This window comes from Macrotis lagotis, chromosome 1 (assembly GCF_037893015.1).
Source record: "Macrotis lagotis isolate mMagLag1 chromosome 1, bilby.v1.9.chrom.fasta, whole genome shotgun sequence".
NCBI lineage: Eukaryota > Metazoa > Chordata > Mammalia > Peramelemorphia > Peramelidae > Macrotis > Macrotis lagotis.
Window position 1 is genome coordinate 834282273 of NC_133658.1, and position 21133 is coordinate 834303405.

Sequence of the window (21133 nt, forward strand, 5' to 3'; positions counted from 1 at the left end):
TGAGGTCTTCCTTAGCATTACTGTAATGATGGCATCTTGGGTGGCTAGACCTGGAAGGAAAGGATTTGAGTTCAAATATTAACTCTACTATTGACTAAACATGTAACTTTGGAGAAGTCACTAGACCTTTTTGGGACATCAATTAAAAAAAAAACAGAATTGGACTCAGTGATCTCTGGGGCCTTTTCCATTTCTATAAATTTGACTCAACCTTTGTATTCTCTTTGATTGTGTGAGTCACTGGAGATAATTTCCCTGAAGCCCTTTGGTAAAGAGTTCCCCAAAAAACTGATTTTTTTTTTTCAGAAGGGGGGAAACCCCTGTGTCCTCAATGACTCATTCTAATATTTCATGTTTTGAATCAAAAGTGACAGAACTCTTGCACCTGGGTAGGGTTTTATTCTCATAGTTTCACTCCCACCCAGGACAAGAGGTCTTAATCTGTACACTAGCACCCTCATAAATCTGCCCCTCAGAGAGAGGCACGAGAGTAGAGGAGTCAGTACTGAGACTAAAGGGAAGAGCTGCTGGGATGCAGATTGCATCAGGCACTCATCTCACTGATACTGCTGGTCCCCAGCCTCCTCGGACCTTGGAAGATCTTTCTAGGGCTTTGAGGACACAGACTCTTGCATAACCATTTCACAGATATTCTGAGGGATTTTCTATTTCCTATTGGACCAAGACTTTTAAAAAATACATTCTTAATTTGTAACATTCTGATAGCTTTAGTTGATTGCTGGGATCAGTATGTCTAGAATTGTATAATTGTATAATTCCTTGCAATTCTCATCAACACCTTCATTGTGAGCTTATATCCTCAAAACCCTTTTGGGGGTATGCTTAGCAATCTCCATAAGGCTACTGGGGGCCTAATTCCCTAAACCTTCTTTGACTGACATGCAAGTGAGTCAAAGGACCAAGTGAGTCAAAGGACCAAGTGAGCAAGGGAGCAAGAAACGAAGTTAGGTGAATCAGGTAAGGTAGTGTCGAGATTAGAGGGATTTTTGAGGCCCAGAATCCTCCACATAGATCCTGTGGAGATTACGGATGTATATATACATAAGTAACCCTAATATTTTTAAGAATTTTAAAAACATGGGGTCAAAATAAAATGACAGCAAAAATAGATTAGGTATTTTTAAGTTTTATTCTTTAAGATATTACTCAAAACCTAACATGGAAGTTGTATAATATTGCTACCCAAGATGGCTTCTCAAAGATTGTCATCTGTCTCTCGTCTTTTCCTGGGAGGATGCTTTCCTTACATCCTGAGCATTTTGCATCTCCTTTTACAATTGGTAAATTTTATTTTTAAAGGAGCTTTTATCTTTTTCATTTGCTCAATTGTAATTTTGTTTTGCTTTTCTTTTGCTTTTTTATATTTTTGCAAGGCTATGGAGTTAAGTAACTTATCAAGGTCACACAGCTAAGTAAGTATTAAGTGTCTGAGGTTGAATGGTTTTCTTTTGTTTTTGTTTTACTAATTGTAATTTTGAAGGAATTATTTTCTTTTTGCATTTGCTCAATTTTATTTTTGTGATTTAACAAAAGGGAAGATTTTAGATTCCTAATTTTTAATTAGGGGAGCAGGGTGATCTGATAGAATTAATATTTTATCACAATATAGTTATGAGAAATTTTTCTTTCACAGAACTTATATACACATTCAGGATGGATTCTGTATGGATAACATTCCCAGTTGACTCAAATTTCCCTGATTTTCCTCTATTATGAATGTTTACTATGACCTGTTAGTAGAACAGAGACAGCTTTACCAAATTTTAGATGGATCCTCAGAAATGTTTGAAAGCCCTTCCATATTGCTCTCATTTAAGAGCCCTTATATTTTATACAAGAATATAAAAAATTTCCCCTTCTATTCAAGGATCAAACTGAATAATAACTGAGCTTTCTTCATTTCTGGCAAGTTTGAATTCCTTTTATGAATTACTACTCAAATATGTCTTCTTGTTCTGGGGCCAGTAACATAAGGGGTCTGAACTGAATGAGATCCCTTTTCACTCTTTAATCCTATGATGCTCTATTTCAGATATTGGTGGAGGTCCCAAATAGGGGGGAAATGATCTTTAAATTAGAGACCACCACAAATGTATGACTCAGTGTTCAATAGGGACTAAATAAGACTTTCTTAACTAGATAGGTTAATTGATTTTAAATATCACTGTGTAGTAATATTCGGAAAAAGTAAATCTACCTAAGCAAGGAATACAAAACCTCCCAAAGATGAGGTATATGAGGTATGAAGGTAGAGTGGGGCTGCTGTAGGAAGCTGGCCAGGGATTTCACTGCATGGTCCACATCATAATTGACAGGAACACAACCTTGTGCTAAAAACAAGCAAATGAGGTTGGTAGTGAGGAGTGGGAGAAGGGAGCCTGAAAATCGTTCCCAGTGACTCCTTAGTCCTAGGAATCAAAGTCTTCAACTCTGGGCAACCAGTAACAAATTCCAAAAGGAGTACAAAGGGTCAGAGAAAAACAGAGTCTACTGAAAATTACAGCTGGCCAAAACACAAACTTGGAAAAGGAAGGAAGGAGAGAAGAGGAACTGCATTTGAAACTGTGGAGGAGAATATGAATTGATCTCCAACCCAGAAAGACTTCTTATGAGAGCCCAAAAAGGATTTTAAAGGTCAAATGGAAAAATTGGGAAAAGAAACAATTGAAAATTAAGATCTTTAAAAATAAAATTGAGCAAATGCAAAAAAATAATTCCTTCAAAATTACAATTGTTAAAACAAAAGCAAAACAAAACAATTCAACCTCAGACACTTAATACTTAGCTTTGTGATTCTTGATAAGTCACTTAACTCCATAGCCTTGCAAAAATCAAAAAAGCAAAGGAAAAGCAAAACAAAATTACAATTGAGCAAGTGTATTACACTGTTGGTGGAGCTGTGAACTCATCCAACCCTTCTGGAGAGTTACTTGGAACTATGCCCAAAGGACAACAAAAATGTGCATACCCTTTGACCCAGCAATACCACTACTGGGTCTATACCATGAAGAGATGATGAAAAAGGGTAAAAACATTACTTGTACAAAAATATTTATAGCAGCCCTGTTTGGGGTGGCAAAGAATTGGAAATCAAGTAAACGTCCTTCAATTGGGGAATGGCTTAGCAAACTGTGGTATATGTATGTCATGGAACACTATTGTTCTATTAGAAACCAGGAGGGACAGGATTCCAGGGAAGCCTGAAGGGATCTGCATGAACTGATGCTGAGTGAGATGAGCAGAACCAGAAAAACACTGTACACCCTAACAGCAACATGGGAGTGATGTTCAACCTTGAAGGACTTGCTCATTGCATCAGTGCAACAATCGGGAACAATTTGGGGCTGTCTGCAAAGGAGAGTGCCATCTGTATCCAGATAAGGAGCTGTGGAGTCTGAACAAAGTACAAGGACTATTCCCTTTAATTTAGAAAATTACCAGATATCTTATTGTCTGATCTTGTCACCTCTTAGACTTCTCTTCTCTAAGGATATGCTTTCTCTCTTATCATACCCAATTTGGATCAAGGTACAACATGGAAACAAAGTAAAGACTGACAGAGTGCTTTCCGTGAGGGTTGGGGGGGGGGGGAGGGAAGCAAGATTGGGGGGGAAATTGTAAAACTCAAATAATATCTTTAATAAAAATAAATTAAAAAAGAAAAAAAACAATTGAGCAAGTGTAAAAAAGATAACAGCTCCTTTCAAAATAAAATTGACCAATGGAAAAGGAGATGTAAAAGCAAATTGAAGAAAATAATTCCTTGAAGAATAGGCTAGGACTAGTGGAAGCTAAATTTTAAAAATGAAAAAAATAGAAGAAAATGTAAAATATCTCAATAGTAAAACAACTGACCTAGAAAATAAATCCAGGAGAGATAATTTAAGAATTATTGACTCTTCTGAAAGTCTTGTTCAAAAAAGAGCTTAAATAGCATTTTCCATGAACTCATTAAGGAAAACTGTCCTGATATCCTGGAACTAGAAGGCAAAATAGTCATTGAAAGAAGACACTGATCACCTCTTCAAAGGGATCCCAAAATGAAAATGCCAAGGAATATTGTAGCCAAAATTCAGAGTTATTAGGTCAAGGAGAAAATCCTGCAGGTGGCAAGAAAAAGGCAATTCAAATACCAAGAAACTACAGTCAGGATTGTGCAGGACCTGGTTGCAAAAACATTAAAGGATCAAAGGGCTTGGAATAGGATATTCTGGAGGGCAAGGGAGCTTGTATTATAACCAATAATCAACTACTCAGGGGCAGTTAGGTGGCATAGTGGATAGAGCACCAGTCCTGGAGTCAGGAGGAACTGAGTTCAAATTTGACCTCAGACATTTAGTGCTTACTTAGCTATGTGACCTTGGGAAGGTCACTTAATCCCATAGCCTTACTAAGATCCAAAGAAAGAGAAAAAAAATCAGCCACCCAGTAAAGTTGAGTATACTCTATCAGGGAAAAAAGAGAAACATTTACCAAAAGAAATGACTTTCAAAATTTCCTGATGAAAAGAACAGAGCTAAATAAACAAAAAAATGATCTTCAAACAGGAGGCTCAAGGGATACATGAAAAAGTAAATAGGGGAAAAGAAAGATTGCTATTCACTAAGATTAAACTTGTAATATCCCTATGTGGGAAGAAGATTCTCATAAATTTTGAGAACTTTAACTCTATTAGAGGTAGTATACTTAGACTGAAGGTATGAACATATGATATTTTTATGGGATTTTTTTAAATTAAGGCATTATTAAAACAGGGAGTTTGTAGTAATATGGGAGGGGGGGTGTAAAATGGAATAAATCACATCACAAATAGAGGCACAATAGACCTATTACAAAAGTGTGAAAGAAGGGAGGTGCTGAGAACTACTTGAATCTCATTCAATGAATTTGGCTCAAAGATGGAATAACATAAACACTCATTTGTGATTAAAAATTATATTACCTTTCAGGTATTAGGAGGGGAAGGGGACAAGGAGGGGAAAAGAAGGGCTGATAGAAGGGAGGAAGGGGAAAAGGGGGAGAGGGGAAGGAGGAAAAAGGAGTGAGGACTGATAAAAGTGGGGCCAGATTTAGCAAGGTCATTTTCAGAAACAGAACACTGATGTGGAGGGATAGGGTGAAAGGACAAAATAAAACAAAGGGGAGATAGCATGGAGAGTATTAAAGAGTTGGCAATTATAACTGTGAATGTGAATGTGATGAACTCTTCGATAAAACAGAAGTGAATAGCAGAATAGGTTAAAAACCAGAATCCTACGGTATTCTATTTACAAGAAACACATGTGAAGCAGAGTAAAGGTAAAAGCCTGGAGCAGAATATATTATACTTCAGCTAAAGTGAAAAAAATCTGGGGTAAAAATCTTTATCTCAGACAAAGCAATTTTAATAATCTCATTAAAAATAAGGAAGAAAACTACATCCTTCTAAACATTACCATAGACAATAAAGTAATATTACTATTTAACATATATGACCCAAATGGCATGGCATCCATATTCTAAGAGGAGAAACTAAATGAGTTACAGGAAGAAAAAGACAGCAAAACTATATTGGTAGGGGATTCTAAACTCCCTCTCTCAGAGTTTGATAAATCAAACCATACAAGAATGGAGTTAAGAAGGTGAATAAAATGTTAGAAAAGTTAGATATGATAGGCTTCTGGAGAAAAATGAATTAGGAAAGAAAGGAATATATCTTTTTTTCTACATACATGGCATCTATACAAAAATTGACATTGAATTAGGGCATAAAAACTTCATAATCAAATGTAGAAAGGTAGAAATATTAAATGCAACCTTCTCAGATCATGATACAATAAAAATCATAATCAAAAGTCAGGAAGAGATGAATCTAAAACTAATTGGAAGCTAAATAATCTAATTTTAAAGAATGAGTGGGTCAAATAATAAATTAGTAATTTCATCTAAAACAATAGCAATAAGGAGACAACATACCAAAACTTATGGAATACAGCCAAAGTAGTATTAAGGGAAATTTTATATCTCTAAATCTTATTATATGAATAAAATAGAGAAAGAGGAGATCAGTTAATTGGACATGGAAATAAAAAAGTTAGAGAAAGAGCAAATTTAAAAACTCCAATTAAATACCAAGTAAGAAATTCTGAAAATCAAGGGAGAAGTTAATAAAATTGAAAGAAAGAAAACTATTGGACTAATAAATAAAGTTAAGAGTTAGTTTTGTATAAAAGAACAATAAAACTGTTAAACCTTTGGTTAATTTGATTAAAAAAGGAAAGAAGTAAACCAAATTACCACTATTAAAATGATAAAGGTGAATTCACCACCTATGGGGGGGAAATTAAAGTAATAATTCAGAGCTATTTTACTCAACTATATGTCAAATTTACTGACAATCTAAGTGAAATGGATGAATATTTACAAAAATATAAACTACTTAGGTTTAAAAAAAAAGAAAATTAGATACTTAAAATCTCAGAAAAAGAAATTGAACAAGCCAAGATAATGAAACCAGAGCAGAAGTAGAAAAGGATACATTAAAAAGAAGAGAAGGAGACAGAAGACCACATGAAGGAGGAAGAGAATGAGGTAAGGAAAAAAAATTAATGGAAATGTATGGAAAAGTAAAGATGAATCAGGATAGAAAGAAAGTTATTAATAATTAAAAGACTTTAGTTGCTCTTAACCAAAATGATGTGGGTGACACCTATAGATTAGCTTCACATTATATTATTATATATGTTCAAATATCATTAAAAAAAGAATACTAGGTACAAGAAAAGTGGAGTTCAGATGGAGCAGAATATCAGGAAGGAATATAGGGACCTCTTTCCTCATTCTCCACCACCAGACTCCTCCAAAAAGACTTGCAGATTATACCAGATCAAATCGTAATAAGTAAATACTAGAAATAGTCACAGGGAATCATCTTTCATCCCAGATCAGGAGAGAGAGAGGGAAAAAACATCTCTGTGAACACTGGGGATAGATTCTGTCATGAGACTGCCACACATAGAAGATTCTAATAGAGGGAGAGTCTGTGTAGCAGGGCCAAAGGAGTTTCTAAACCAATATGGGATACTCACAGTCCCATACCTGGAAACCTTGGTAGGAACAGATAACAACTATTCTTTTTGTTTCCCACTACTCAGTAAATACCAATGATTTGGACGAACTAGATGTGACCATCCTTATTGTGGACAATTTTAATGTAAATGTATGCTGTTTCAATTAGAACCCTCACCTAAATCTGTACAAAGCTGCTGCAATCCAAAAGTAAGTAATTATGAAAACAACTGAAGAATAGGATCCTAGATAAGAGCATCATAGTTGGAAGGGCCCTTAGCTAATAGGATGTGAGTGACTAGAGGAAACTAACAAGAAAAAATTGGCAGAGCTTGCTCGGTCCTTGGTACATTAAAATGTCCAAGCTGGAAGGGAACATAGAGCAGAATGTCAAAACCTGGAGAGACATCAAAACACAGACAGTGGAACATTAAAGCTGGAGTGGACATTAGTACATAAAATGACAGAGCCTGGAAGGACTTAAAAATGTAGAATGTTAGAGCTGGAATGGCCCTTAAAATGTCAGCATTGGAAGAGAATTTTGAACAAAAGACAAGGAATGTCAAAACTGGAAGGGACCTTAGATATCAACTAGTTCAGTAAAATGAAACACCTTCATTATCTTCATTTACAGAGGAAGAACCTGAGGCCAGAAAAGGGAATGTACCTGCTGACCTTCACATTCATAGAGGGAGTCAGTAGACTTAGGTCTAGGACCTGGGTCTCATCTCTCTAGCTTGTTACCAGATAATCTGTCAATAAACATTGTTTAAGCATCTACTTTGTGCCATGTCCTATACTAAGCACTGGGAACACAAAGAAAGATAAAAGGCATTTCTAGCTTTCTTAGTGCAATAGGAGACAACATACAAATGATTTTGCATGAACATATTTACATATATGTATAAATAATGGGGTTTCTTAAATGTGAATGTTCATGTATATAATATCTATGTGTATAGATGTATGTATATACATATATGCAACCAGGTGGCACAGTTGATAGAGCAGCAAACCCAGAATCAGGAAGGCTCATCTTGAGTTTGTCTGTTTTCAGACACACTAGCAGTGTGTTTGTCTCAGTTTTTCATGTATAAACTTAGTTGGAAAATAAAATGGCAGACCATTGCATTATCTTTGACAAGAAAAGCCCAAATGGGATCAGGAAGAGTTGGACATAACTGAAAAAAATGACTGAAAAGCAACAACTGCATGAAAAATTATTTTAAAAAACAATAGAGGAAAGCTCTAAAATTAAGAGAGGTTGGGAAAAGCTTCCTATATGAGAGATTTTAGCTGGGATCTAAAGGGAATCAAAGAAACTAAGAATGCTTAGCTTACTATGTTTCCATGGGCCCCTTGTGTTTATTTATTTATTTAAAAATGTGTTATTTTTTCCAATTACAGGTAAACTTTTAGTATTCATTTTTATAAATTTTGAGTTCCAAATTCTTTCTCCTCCCCCCCCCTTACCTTCTTCATTGAAAAGGAAGCAATTTTATATGGGTTATACATATGCAATTTTGTAAAACATTTTTGGATATTAGTCATTTTGTGAAGGAAAACACAGGTAAAAGAAAAGATAAATAGAAAAAATAAAAAAGTAAGAAAGTTTTTTAAAAGAATATTCTTCAATTTGCATTCAGATCCCATTAGTTCTTTTCATAGAGAAGTATAGTATTTTTCATCATCAGTCCTTGAGAATTATTTTACATCACTGAGAATAGCAAAGTCAGTCACTGTTGATCATCATGCAGCATAGTAACTATGAACAATATTCTCCTGGATCTGCTTATTGCACTTTGTATCATTTTGTGTCTTTTCAGGTATTTTTTAAAATCAACAGTGCTAGCTGGTTCTTTATTAGTATCCTCTATGTTTTGTAATTGATACTAAATTCAGAAAAAAAACCAATAGTATACTTGTATTGCTTCTTCTGACCTTCATGTGAGTGCCTGCCTTGCATCCCTTTAAAAAAAAATTTAGGCAAACATACATTTGCCATTCAAATAATGGGGCCAATCCATTGGAGTTTGGTTTCTGTGGTTGAGTTTGAGTGCTTGGCAATTTAGGTCAAGAAATGACCTCAGTGTCTAGTACCTTATCTTTCCAAATGATCTTCAGAATCTTCTTAAGACATTTCAAATGAAAATAATTTCCTGAGGGACACAGAACCAAGATGGTGGAGTAAAGGCAGGAATTCTCAGAAGCTCTTCCCAGGCCACTCCAAATCCCTTTAAATCATGTCTATAACCAAATTCTAGAGTGGTAGAACCCGCAAAAAGACTGAATAAAACCAATTTCCTGCCCAAGACAACTTCAGAGATCCATGGAAAACATCTGTTACACTGGACTTAGAAAGGGCTGCAGTGCAGCCTGGGTCACACTGGCAGCACCAGAGCAAGCCAACCAGGAACAACCCATGGGATACCTGGGTCCATGGCAGCAGTGGCAATTTTACAGACTTCTTAGTCTAAGGATTGCTTGCCAAGGACAATTGGGAAAGGCGGTGAGAAAATTCTGTGGCATAAGAGTGAGCATGGAGCCCAGTTTAGTGCAGGTCTTGGTGCAGCCTTGGTCCAGAAGCAGAAGCAGGCCTGGTGAGTCACCTAGAAGGGAACCACTAGGTAGTTGCTTCCAGAGAGCTCAGCCCATGGATGGTAAAGGAGTTCAGGAAAATTGCAGAGGTCTCTCTTCTATCCCTGGGGCAGGATTATATGTCTTTGTTCATACTCAGATCCAGGTCACAGTCTGGAGCTCCAGTCTCAGGAAAAAGAGCTTTCCTTACAGCTCCAGGGCAGAGGGGAGTGCTTGTGGTCATCCATAGACCAGAGAACAGGCCAGGAGGCAGTTAGAGCCTCTCATAAGACCTTGGAAGAATTGAGATCACTTGGGGTGGCTAGGTGGCGCAATGAATAGAGCACTGGCCTTGGAGTCAGGAGTAACTGGGTTCAAATCCAGTCTCAGACACTTAATAATTACCTAGCTGTGTGGCCTTGGGCAAGCCACTTAACCCCATTGTCTTGAAAAATCTAAAAAAAAACCCCAAGAATTGAGATCACTGGCACAGCTGCAAAAACCTTCAAAAGCTTGGTCCTCCTCTCTGGAAGCAGAATCCCACATTAACAAAATGGTAAAAACCAAATTGTTGACTGGGAATTGAGCAAACAACAGAAGGAAAAAAAAAATTTGACCACAATTACTTTGGTCCTGCGGATGATCAAAATATACACTCAGAAGACAATAAAGTCAAAATTTCTGTATCCAAAGACTGCAAGAAAAATATGAATTGGTCTCAGGTTATGGAAGAGCTCAAAAAAAGATTTTGAAAATCGAGTAAGGGAGGTAGAGAAATAATTGGAAAGAGAAGTGAGAGTGATTCAGGAAAATCATAAAAAATCAAGTCAGCAGTTTGGTGAAAGAATTACCATAAATTACAGAAGAAAATAATTTACATCTTAAAAATCAATTTGTGTGAAATGGAAAAAATCAGTCCACAGTCAACAAGGAGAAGAATGCCTTAAAAAGTGGAACTGGCCAAATGGAAAAGAAGATATAAAAAACTCTGTAAAGAAAATAATTCCTTCAAATGTAGAATGGAGCTAAGGAAAGCTGATAATTTTGTGAGAAATCAAGAAACAATGAAACAAAACTTAAACAATGAAAAACTAGAAGAAAATGTGAAATATGTCATTGGAAAAACTTGGAAAAGACTGGAAAACAGATCCAGGAGAGACAATTTAAAAATTACTGAACTACCCAAAAGTCATGTCCAAAAAAAAAAAGACTTGGACTTCATTTTTCAAGTAATTCTCCAGAAAAAATTGCCCTGATATCCTAGAAACAGAGAGGAAAATAGAAATGGAAGCACTCTACCATTCAGCTCCTGAAAGAGATCCTAAAATGAAAACCACCAGTAATATTATGGACAAATTTCAGTACTCCCAAGACAAGGAGAAAATATATAAGTAGATAAAAAAAGAGATAATTCACATATCATGGAGTTACAGTCAGAATAACACAAGTTTTAGCTGCTTTTACATTAAGGGCTTGTAGGGCTTAGAATATGATACTCTGGAAAGCAAGAGAGCTTGGAATGAAATACCCAGAAAAACTAAACATATTCTTTCAGGGGAAAAGATGGATATTCAATGAAATAGGGAACTTTCAAACTTTCCTGATGAAATGACCTGAACTGAATGGAAAGTTTGATCTTTTAAGTACAGGTGAAGCAGAGAGAGGATGGACAGGAAGGCCATATTATGAGAGACTTAATGATGTTGAACTGTGTATATTCCTGCAAGGGACAATGATACTTTTAACTCATATGAATCTTCTAATTTATTAGGGAAGTTAGAAGGAGCATCTATAGACAAAACAAAAGAGGGAGTTGAATTTGAAGGTATAAAAAAAATTAAAATATGGAGATAATGTGGGAGAAAGGAATGTACTGGGAGAGAGGGAAAGGAGAGGTAGAATGGGTTAAGTTATTTCACATAGAAGAGGCAAGGAAAAGCTTTTTCAATGGAGTAGAGGTGGGGGGAAGGAGTGGGGGAATGAGTGGACCTTTCCTTACATTGGGAGTAGCCCAGAAAGGAAATAACATACACACTCAATAGGGTATAGAAATCTATCTTACCCTAGATCAAAACAGGAGATAAAAGGGATGTGAGGGGGAGAGGGGGAGGGGAGCGAGATGTGATAGAAGAGGGAGCATTGTGGAAGAGGATAATCAGATACAACATACTTTTGAGGAGGGATTGGGTGAAAAGAGAGTGGGGACAATAGGAGGGAGAGAAATACAACTAGCAATAACAACTGTGAGGAAAAAATATTGAAGCAATTTCTCTGATAGAATTGTGATAAAGAATGCTATCCAGAGTGGCTATGTGGCATAGTAGATAGAGCACCAGCCCTGAAGTACCTGAGTTCAAATCCGGCCTCAGACACTTAATAATTACCTAGCTGTGTGACCTTGGGCAAGCCACTTAACCCCATTGCCTTGCAAAAAAACTAAAAAAAAAAAAGAATGCTATCCATCCCAAAGAAAGAACTGATGGTATCTGAATACACACTGAAGCACATTTTTTTTCTCACTTTATTTTTCTTTAGGTTTCTTTTTCTTTGTTGGTGTGACAGGGTGGGGTTGTGTTTACTACTGCTGCATTGTAGTAATGTGTTTCATGGCTACACATTTTTAACTTATACCAAATAACTTGTGTTTTCAATAGAGGGAGTGGGAGGAAGGGAGAGAATTTGAAACTCAAGCTTTTGGAACTAAATGGTGACACTTGCCTTTGCATGTAGTGGGGGTAAAAATTTTAAATAAAATTTAAAAAAAAGAAATAAAAACAATTTCTTGGCATGACACTGGTGGTTTCATTATACAGTATAGAGTACAGTTTGCCATACAGGCATACAGTAATGAAGTCAGAAAAATGACTGTAGACGTTTTGTTTGATAGGTAATTTAATGCCTCTTGTCTCCCACACTTTTCTTCAGAGTCTCCCAAACTGACAATACATACATCAAGCTCATCATCTATGTCTACAACTTTGGAAAGTAAACTGCCAAAATAAATGAATACATTTACAATATTCCAAATTATCCCATTTCCTATAATTTATGGTTCCATAGATGAATGGTGGAGGGATGGCTGGTGAAGCATATATGTTTTCTGGGTGTTTATTATAAGACAAAAATTAGTACAAACAGCTGAGAATTGATATATATCTTATTGCATCTCAACTTGAAAACCTCATTGAGTGCAGATAATTATCTGTGAATAAAAAAACTCATGCACCAACTTTGGCTCCACTTTGGTCTTGGCTTACAGCCTTTTCAAGTTAAAGAATTCACTGTCATTGTGGTAACTGACCTTGATGCTGTGCTCATCTTTTTTGAAGACATCTGATAACATTTGCAAACGACATGCTAAAAAGCATGGGAGCAAGAACACAGCTTTGTTTCACTCCACCTGTTGAGTGGAACATGTGAGAACTTCATTCAGAATCCAGAATCCAGGCAAGAATGACTCAAAAAAACCAACATACAATACTGATGCACTTCTCTGGGCAACCAAATTTTGACATAAATTTTCACAAAGTCTCATGACTCACAGTATCAAAAGCCTTGATCAGAATAACAAACATACATAGATCTCTGTTATGCTCATGGTATTTTTCCTACAGCTGATTGGGTAGCAAACACAATACTGATAATTTTTCAACCCTTTTTGAAGCCACTCAAGCTCTCAGGTAGATGAGAGAAATGTCTCCCCTGTGACAGTCACAGGACAATCTATTCCCTATGTTTTTATAGTTATGAACAAAGTAATCACCCTTGAACTCCTGGGGGATAACTTCTCACCATAAAACACAGAAAATTTCAGTCATTCATTATTTAGGCAGTGAAATCCATGCCTTATAAATCTCATCTGGAATAGAATCAACACCATGTACTTTACCAAGACACAGAGCCTAATGGCATTCAAACCCCCTTCTTTAGTTTGGCTAGAGAGGAATTGACTTCAACCTGAAATATATGGACAGTAACTTCAGACTTTGATGATGACCATCTGTTGAGAACATTAAAGAATGGTTCAACCCATTTCTCCAGGATCCTTATCACTATTCAATGTGATTCTATCACCACCAAGATTCACCCTAGGTGGTTGGTGTGTAAATAGCCTTTAGAGAATCATAAAAGTGTTTTGGCTTTTTTACTAACAGCATAAAACTGAATTCCATCTGCCTTTTTACTCAACCAAGAATCCTGCATCTCTCTAAGCTTCAATTATACTTTATTTTTGATGGAATTAAATGCTGCCTTTTTAGAGAGACAGATAAATTACTCTGCTATTAAACTCTATGAAGTTCTCATTTTTCATTAGTAACTTCTGAATTTCCCCATCATTTTTAGTAAATCAGTCTTAATGTTCAAGAGTGTTCTGACCCAGATGAGCAAATGCATACTGTAGACCAAATCTCTGAGAACTGCCCCTTTTTCTACTCCCTTGTTGTCCACTCTATGTTGGCTCAGCTTTCCCTTCCAGTTAGCAATGAACTCTTTCCCTGGGAGAAGTATTCTGTTCTGTTGATATTAAGTCTTCTGGTAGTTGTCTTGCCTTGAGCCACTACTTTTGTAGCATGTGAACATTTAGTTTGAAGAGAATTAAGTCTAGAATCAGTCCGAATTCTGTTAAATATATCATCTTGATCATTCTTGCATCCTGTCTACATTCCTTTTAAAAAAATCTTTATTTAAAATTTTTCCCCCCAGTTACATGCAAAATCAAGTTTCAACTTCCAAAACCTTGAATCTCAAATTCTTTTCTATTCTCCAAAACAACTTCCCCCATTGAGAAAGCAAATTACTTGATGTATCTTAAAAATGTGCAGCAAAGAAAAACATTACTATAATAATCATGTTGTAAAAGTAAAAATATGCCCTCCCACAAAGAAAAATCTCAAGAAAAATAAAGTGAGGAAAAAAAGTATTCTTCAGTCTATATTCAAACATCATCAGTTCTTACTATGGGATAGAAAGCATTCTTTATCATGTCCATCAGAGAAAATGCTTCAATATTTTTCCTACAGTTGCTACTGTGAGCTGAATTTCCCTCCAACCTATTCCCCCATCCCCAATTATTCTATTCTTTCTCCTTTCCCCCATCTCTCCTCAAAAGTGTGTGCATCCTTTCCTCTCCCACAATCTTCACTCACTTTTATCACTTACAACCCCTCCCTCCTCCCATCCCCTTTTGCTCATCCCTTCCTTTCATATTTTCCTCTAGTATAAGATAGATTTATATACCCAAATGGATGTGTATGTTAATCTTTCTCTGAGTCACTTCCAATGAGAGTTAGGTTCACTCACTTCCTTACACCTTCCCCTTCTTCCACTGTACTGCAAAAGCTTTTCCTTGCATCTTTTATGTGAAATAACTAACTCCATTCTACATCTCCTATCTCTTTCTTCTAGTACATTCCTTTACCCCCCCCATTAACTCCATCTTTTTAATTACCTTCAAATTCAACTCCCTCCTGTGCCTTGTCAATACATGCTCCTTTTAACTGCCCTAATAAATGACAAGGTTCATATGAATTATCAGTATCTTCCCATACAGGAATATAACTGAAAGAGTATATATAGTATTTCTGGGTAATTGATTCTTGGTGGTAATCCATGCTCTTTTGATTTCCAGAATATCATATTCCAATCCCTACAAGCCCTTAATATTGAAGCTGCTAAATTTTTTGTTATACTAACTATAACTGTTTCTATCTGACAGTTTGTAATATTTTCTCCTTGACTTGGAAGTTCTGAAATTTGGCTACAATATTCCTGGCAGTTTTCATTTTGGGGGATCTCTTTCAGGGGGTGATTGTTGGATTAGTTTTTCTTTTTTTTTTTTTTGGATTTTGCAAGGCAATTGGGTTAAGTGACTTGCCCAAGGTCACGCAACTAGGCAATTATTAAGTATCTGAGTTCAGATTTGAACTCAGGTACTCCTGACTCCAGGGCCAGTGCTCTATTGACTGTGCAACCTAGCTGCCCCAAGTTTTTATTTTTTTGATTTGTTTAATTGTTTCTTGATTTTTCAAAAAAGAGGAATCATTCTATGTCATTTGATATTCTGAGGAATTATTTTCTTCATAGAGCTTTTGTATCTCCTTTTCCATGTGGCCAATTACATTTTTATTTCAGGCATTCTTCTTCTCATTGACATTTGGGACTGCTTTTTTCCATTTGACTCAAGCTTGTTTTTATGATGTTAGTTTCTTCAGTATTTTTTGCTATCTCCTTCATCACAGTACTGACTTGGTTTTCATGATTTTCCCACATCTCTCTCATTTCTCTTTCCAATTTTTCCTCTATCTTTTTACATGATTTTCAAAATCATTTTTGAGCTCTTCAATAGCCTAAGACCAGCTCATACTTTTTTGGAAGCTTTGGATTTAGAAACTTTGACTTTGTTATCTTCTTAGTCTATATTATCTTCCATAGTTCCAAAGTAATTGTCTATGGTCGATTTTTTTCCTTCTGTTGTTTGCTCATTTCTGCAGTCTATGTCTTGATTTTAATTTTTTGTTAAGGTGGGGCTCTACTTCTAGGGTGGAAGACTCACACTATTCCAAATGGTTGAGGGTTTTTTCAGCTATTTTCAGGGTCACCCCCTCCTCACAGGGACCTGTAAGTTCTCAATTCCTCCAATGTCTTATGAGAGGTTATTACTGCTCTTCTGACCTGTGCTCTGGTCTATGGATTGTCACAAACATTCTTTTCTTCCCTGGAACCTGCTCCACCACTGATGGAGAAGCAACAGTCAACTCTCACTCTGGTGTAGTAGAGTTTTCCTTCTGATCTTCCAACTTATCCTTGGCAATCCCTGTACTGAGAGGTCTGGAAATGCCATCACTGCCATGGCCTCTGGGGCCCCCTGGAATCCAGGCATCCTGAGATCTGTTCCTGGATGGCTGGGACCAATTCAGCCTGGGAGGTCCTGGGCAGTGCTATGGGCCATTTCTAATCCCAGTATAACAGATCTTTCCCTAGGATCTTCCTAGTTGTCTTGGTGATGAAATATTGCTTCACTCAGTCTTTTTGTGACTCTAAAATTGGCTGGAGTAATTATTTAAAGGTATTTCAATTGGTTTGGTGGAGAACTTGGAGGAATCCCTGTCTTTATTCTGCCATCTTGACTCCATTACTTTTGTCTCTTCTTCTTACGAAGACACGGTCTGTTAAATGCCAATGTTTGCTGCCAAGATTTATCCACAAATTTTTCATTATGTTTAGTTAAATGGAAGACAATTGAGGTAATTATTATTAATAATCAATGAGTTAAGGAGATCCAGGGTTCTCTCCTTTTTCTAAAGTCTTGATTTTATAAAGTTCAGTCTCTTGAAGGACATTGCTTGTAATGTGATTGGAATAATTTTCTTATTCAAATCACCATCCTGGTGGAGTAATCATTGAATTCTGCTCAAGTTTGGGTGTGGTATAAATTCTTCAAATAGATGACTCAAGACTGGGGGAGGTCTGGATATAAAGATAAGTCTCTCTCTTTCCAAAGGTTACATGATGTCACTCAGCCCCTCATCGAATACCTAATCTTCAAAAGGTATATAAACTCTGAGCCTGACCACTATAATTATCTTTGGTTTAAGAGAGATTTCCAGATGGCCATCCTTTTATTAGGAATATGCTGGTCTTGTTAATAAGATAATTAAACTGCCCATGAGAAGGTCATAAGATACACAAGTCTTCAGTAGTAAATATCCATTGTTATAGCTATTTTTGATTCCTTTCCTAACAAGGACACTCTGCCACATCTGGAAGTCCAGGCATACTCTTACAGTGAAGTTACCCAGTGTTAAAAGCTTGTTCTCTTTCAGTACATTGGTGAGGGTCTCCTGGTCTTCATAAAAAAATTTTTTTAACCTCTTCAGGATTTGTGATGTGACAACACATACACTGATGATGATATGTCTCTTTCCTGCAAGTAGCAATTGCATTGTATGAGTCTGTTTTTCATTCCTTCAGGGAGGCATACATTCTTGTTAACTAGTTTTGATTATAAAATCTATGCTGGCTTCACAGTGCCTCCCTTCACTGCAGCCATTCCAGCAAAACTTTAATCCAGCTCTGATTTTGTCAACCTTGTTTCACTCAGACTGGGATGCTTGTTTCAGCTTCTTGGAACCAGAAGTGATAGCTGGATAAATCAGATGGGCATCAAAGATGGAAAGTAGCCCTGAAAAGACTTTGGCAGCCCTCACACCAGAGTAGCCTTCTCTGAACACACCCTAAACTCCAGATGTATTTATAAATAATGTTGACCTTCATAAATCTGACCTTAATAAAGAATTAAACTAACATTTGTTAGTTTGTCCTAATAAAATAGAATTTGACTAACTTGTGTTAGCCTTCAGAGTTAGTCTAAAAAAAGAACAAACAGAATTAGGCTAACAAAAGAGTAGATTCTCTAAGCCTACTTTCTGCATTCATGGGGACTACTTAGAAACATAACCCTAGTATAATTATACAATCAGAAGGCAGGATATGATAAAACCACTTCAGTTTATCCAAAAAAGGGAGGGACCCTTAAATCAGTATATGCTTCATGTCACATTGACTTGGGTTGAATTATCAGGAATTCCATTAGATTAGGAGGAGTAATGCCTTCCCAACTCAGGACCTTATCAATTATGCTAAAGACCTCCTCAAAGCATGGGAATCTTTTCCTTCCAGTTTGATACAATGGGAAGATTTATATTTGTTATTAGAGAGAAAAAAACAGGCAAAATTTATATTTTTTCTTAGAGGACATCAATAGATTGATAGGTGGAGGCTTTGGTAAGGAAGTATAATGTTCTAGGCACTATGCAAAGGGCTGGGAAACAAATAAAAGCAATGACAACTTCTAATGACCCATCTAGCTCTCCCATTCTTTTATTGATCACAACTGAGTAAGCAGCCCTAGTCCATATTCTCAGGTTCATGAATTGCTTTAGGCTGACCAGATATTATCATTCCCAGTCTTGGGCTACCTTGTAATTGTCCTAAACTCTCTCCTCCATATTTTCCAAGACTTCTCTATGAACTTTCAGTAATTATTTGCTCTTTCTCTTCCCAAAAATTTTATAAGAACCCCATATTTATCCCCTCTTTGGGTTCCTCAACACTTGGTGCTGAGTAAATCTCAGTTTCAACTCCTTGCCTCAAATAAAATTCATAATTTTCACTATTTTGGCTGCCTTTTCACTAGTTCAGATTGACATAAATGAAGAGACTCTACCAAGGTTTGAAGTGGTCTGCTTCACTGCCTCCATCTTTAACCCCAACTACTTGGTAGCAGTAGAAAACCCTTTGTGTTCCAGTGTGGATTTGACTCATAGATCCTGCCTGGGTGAGTAGTTCTCTTGAATCCTAAACTTGAGTCTCTTAGTTTGATTTCTTAGAGCTATTAAGTTAGTGATTTGGTTGATTGATATCAATGGGTAGCTTCAAAATTTGAGTTAACTCTGACCCATCATCCTATAAAGAATGGGCACAGTTTGTAAATATGTGATGCAGGGGATCATGGACACAGGGAAATATTGTAATTGGAAACAAATTTTGTTAGTATGTATGAGGTGACTTTTTGAATCATACCTCCCAATGGATAATAGTATTTAAGTCAAACTGGAGGTATGGCTGGTTTTCCTCTTGCAGACTAACTGAGGGTTCAGTAATATCAATAAGTGTGTTTTTAACCAAATTTTGTTTTTTGCTTTTAATTAAGGCCAAAAATCCTAATTTGAGGGAGTTCCTCAATAGTTTCCTAAGCTTCATCCTCACAACAATTCTTGGAGGCAGAATTAAGAAGAAAGGAAGAGAGTAAGGGAGGAAACAAGAAAATAAGACTTTGTTAAGTTCTTATTATTCAGAAATGCAAATTAAAACAACTTTGAGGTACCACCTCACACCTATCAGATTGACTAGGATGATTAATAGAAAAAATGATGAATTTTGGAGAAGCTGTGGGAAGATTGGGACATTACTGCATTGTAGGTAGAGTTGTGAACAGATCCAACCATTCTGGAGAGCAATATGGAACTATGCCCCAAGAGAAATAAAACTGATTGTACCCTTTGAGTCAGCAATACCATTACTAGTTTCATATGCAAAAGAAATTTAAGAAACAATTGGAAAAGTCCCACATGTTCAAAAATATTTTTTAGAAACTCTTATTGTAGTTGCAAAGAATTAGAAATTGAGGAGATGCCCATCAATTGGGGAATGAAGTTGTAAAATATGAATATTATAGAGTACTATTGCTCTATAAGAAACCATAAATGATCAGACCTTAGAGACACATGGAAAGAATTACATGAACTGATTCTGAGAGAAGGGAACAGAACCAAGAGGAGATTTTACACATTAACAATAACATTGTGAGTTGATCAGTTATGATGGTTGTAGATCCTCTCAGCAGATCAGAGATCAAGGTCAACCCTAGGAGACCTCTTGAAAAAACCTTCCTCATCCAGAGGAAAACAAAAAGCAAACAAATCAAAAAACCCAAAGAATCTGAATGGATATTGAGTTCACTTCTTTTATTTTTATTTTTTGTAAGGCAGTGAGGTTAAGTGACTTGCCTAAGGTCACACAGCTAGGTAATTATTATGTGTCTGAGATCAGATTTGAATTCAGGACCTTCTGATTCCAGGGTCAATGCTCTATCTACTGTGCCACCTGAGGTCACTTCTTTAAAAAAAACGAACTTAAATTTTTCCTTCCAATCTCATGACTTTCATTCTTTTCCTTTATTCCGAATTTCTCATACACAAAATGACTAATATGTTAACATATTGGACTATATGTGTACAACTTAGGACTGTTCACCTTTGCGGGGGAGGAAGTAGAAAGGGAAGATGGTAGAAAAATGAATAATTCGCAAGTGGATGAATATTGAAAAATTTCCATATTATGTAATTGGAAAAATAGAAAAATGTCCCGATAATTTACCTGGCACTATGTTTACATGCATTACAATTATTATATTATTGATCCTTACAACAACTCTAGAAACTAGAAAATGGGCTTCAAGTAAAAGGGGTTTAAAGATCTATGTAGATTCATGTTATGAGGAACTCATCAATCTCTGACTCAGGGAGCAAAGTTTAGACTTTCTAATTAAAGTTGCACAAACGGTTTATATCCACAAACTAATATAAAAGTTAACTTAGATCCTTTGGAGAAGCAGCTAGATAGTGAATTTCTTTCTTTTTTTTAAGAAAGATTTTATTTATTTTGAGTTTTACAATTTTCCCCTCATTCTTGTTTCCTTCCCACCCCCCCACCCCCACAGAAGGCATTCTGTTAGTCTTTAAATTGGTTCCATGTTATACATTTACCTCAGTTGAATGTGATGACAAGAGACATCATATCCTTAAGGAAGAAAAATAAAGTATGAGATAGTTAAATTACTTAATAATATAACTTTGTTTTCTAATTTGATGGTAATAGTCTTTGGACTTTATTCAAAGTCCATAATTCTTTCGCTGGCTACAGATGA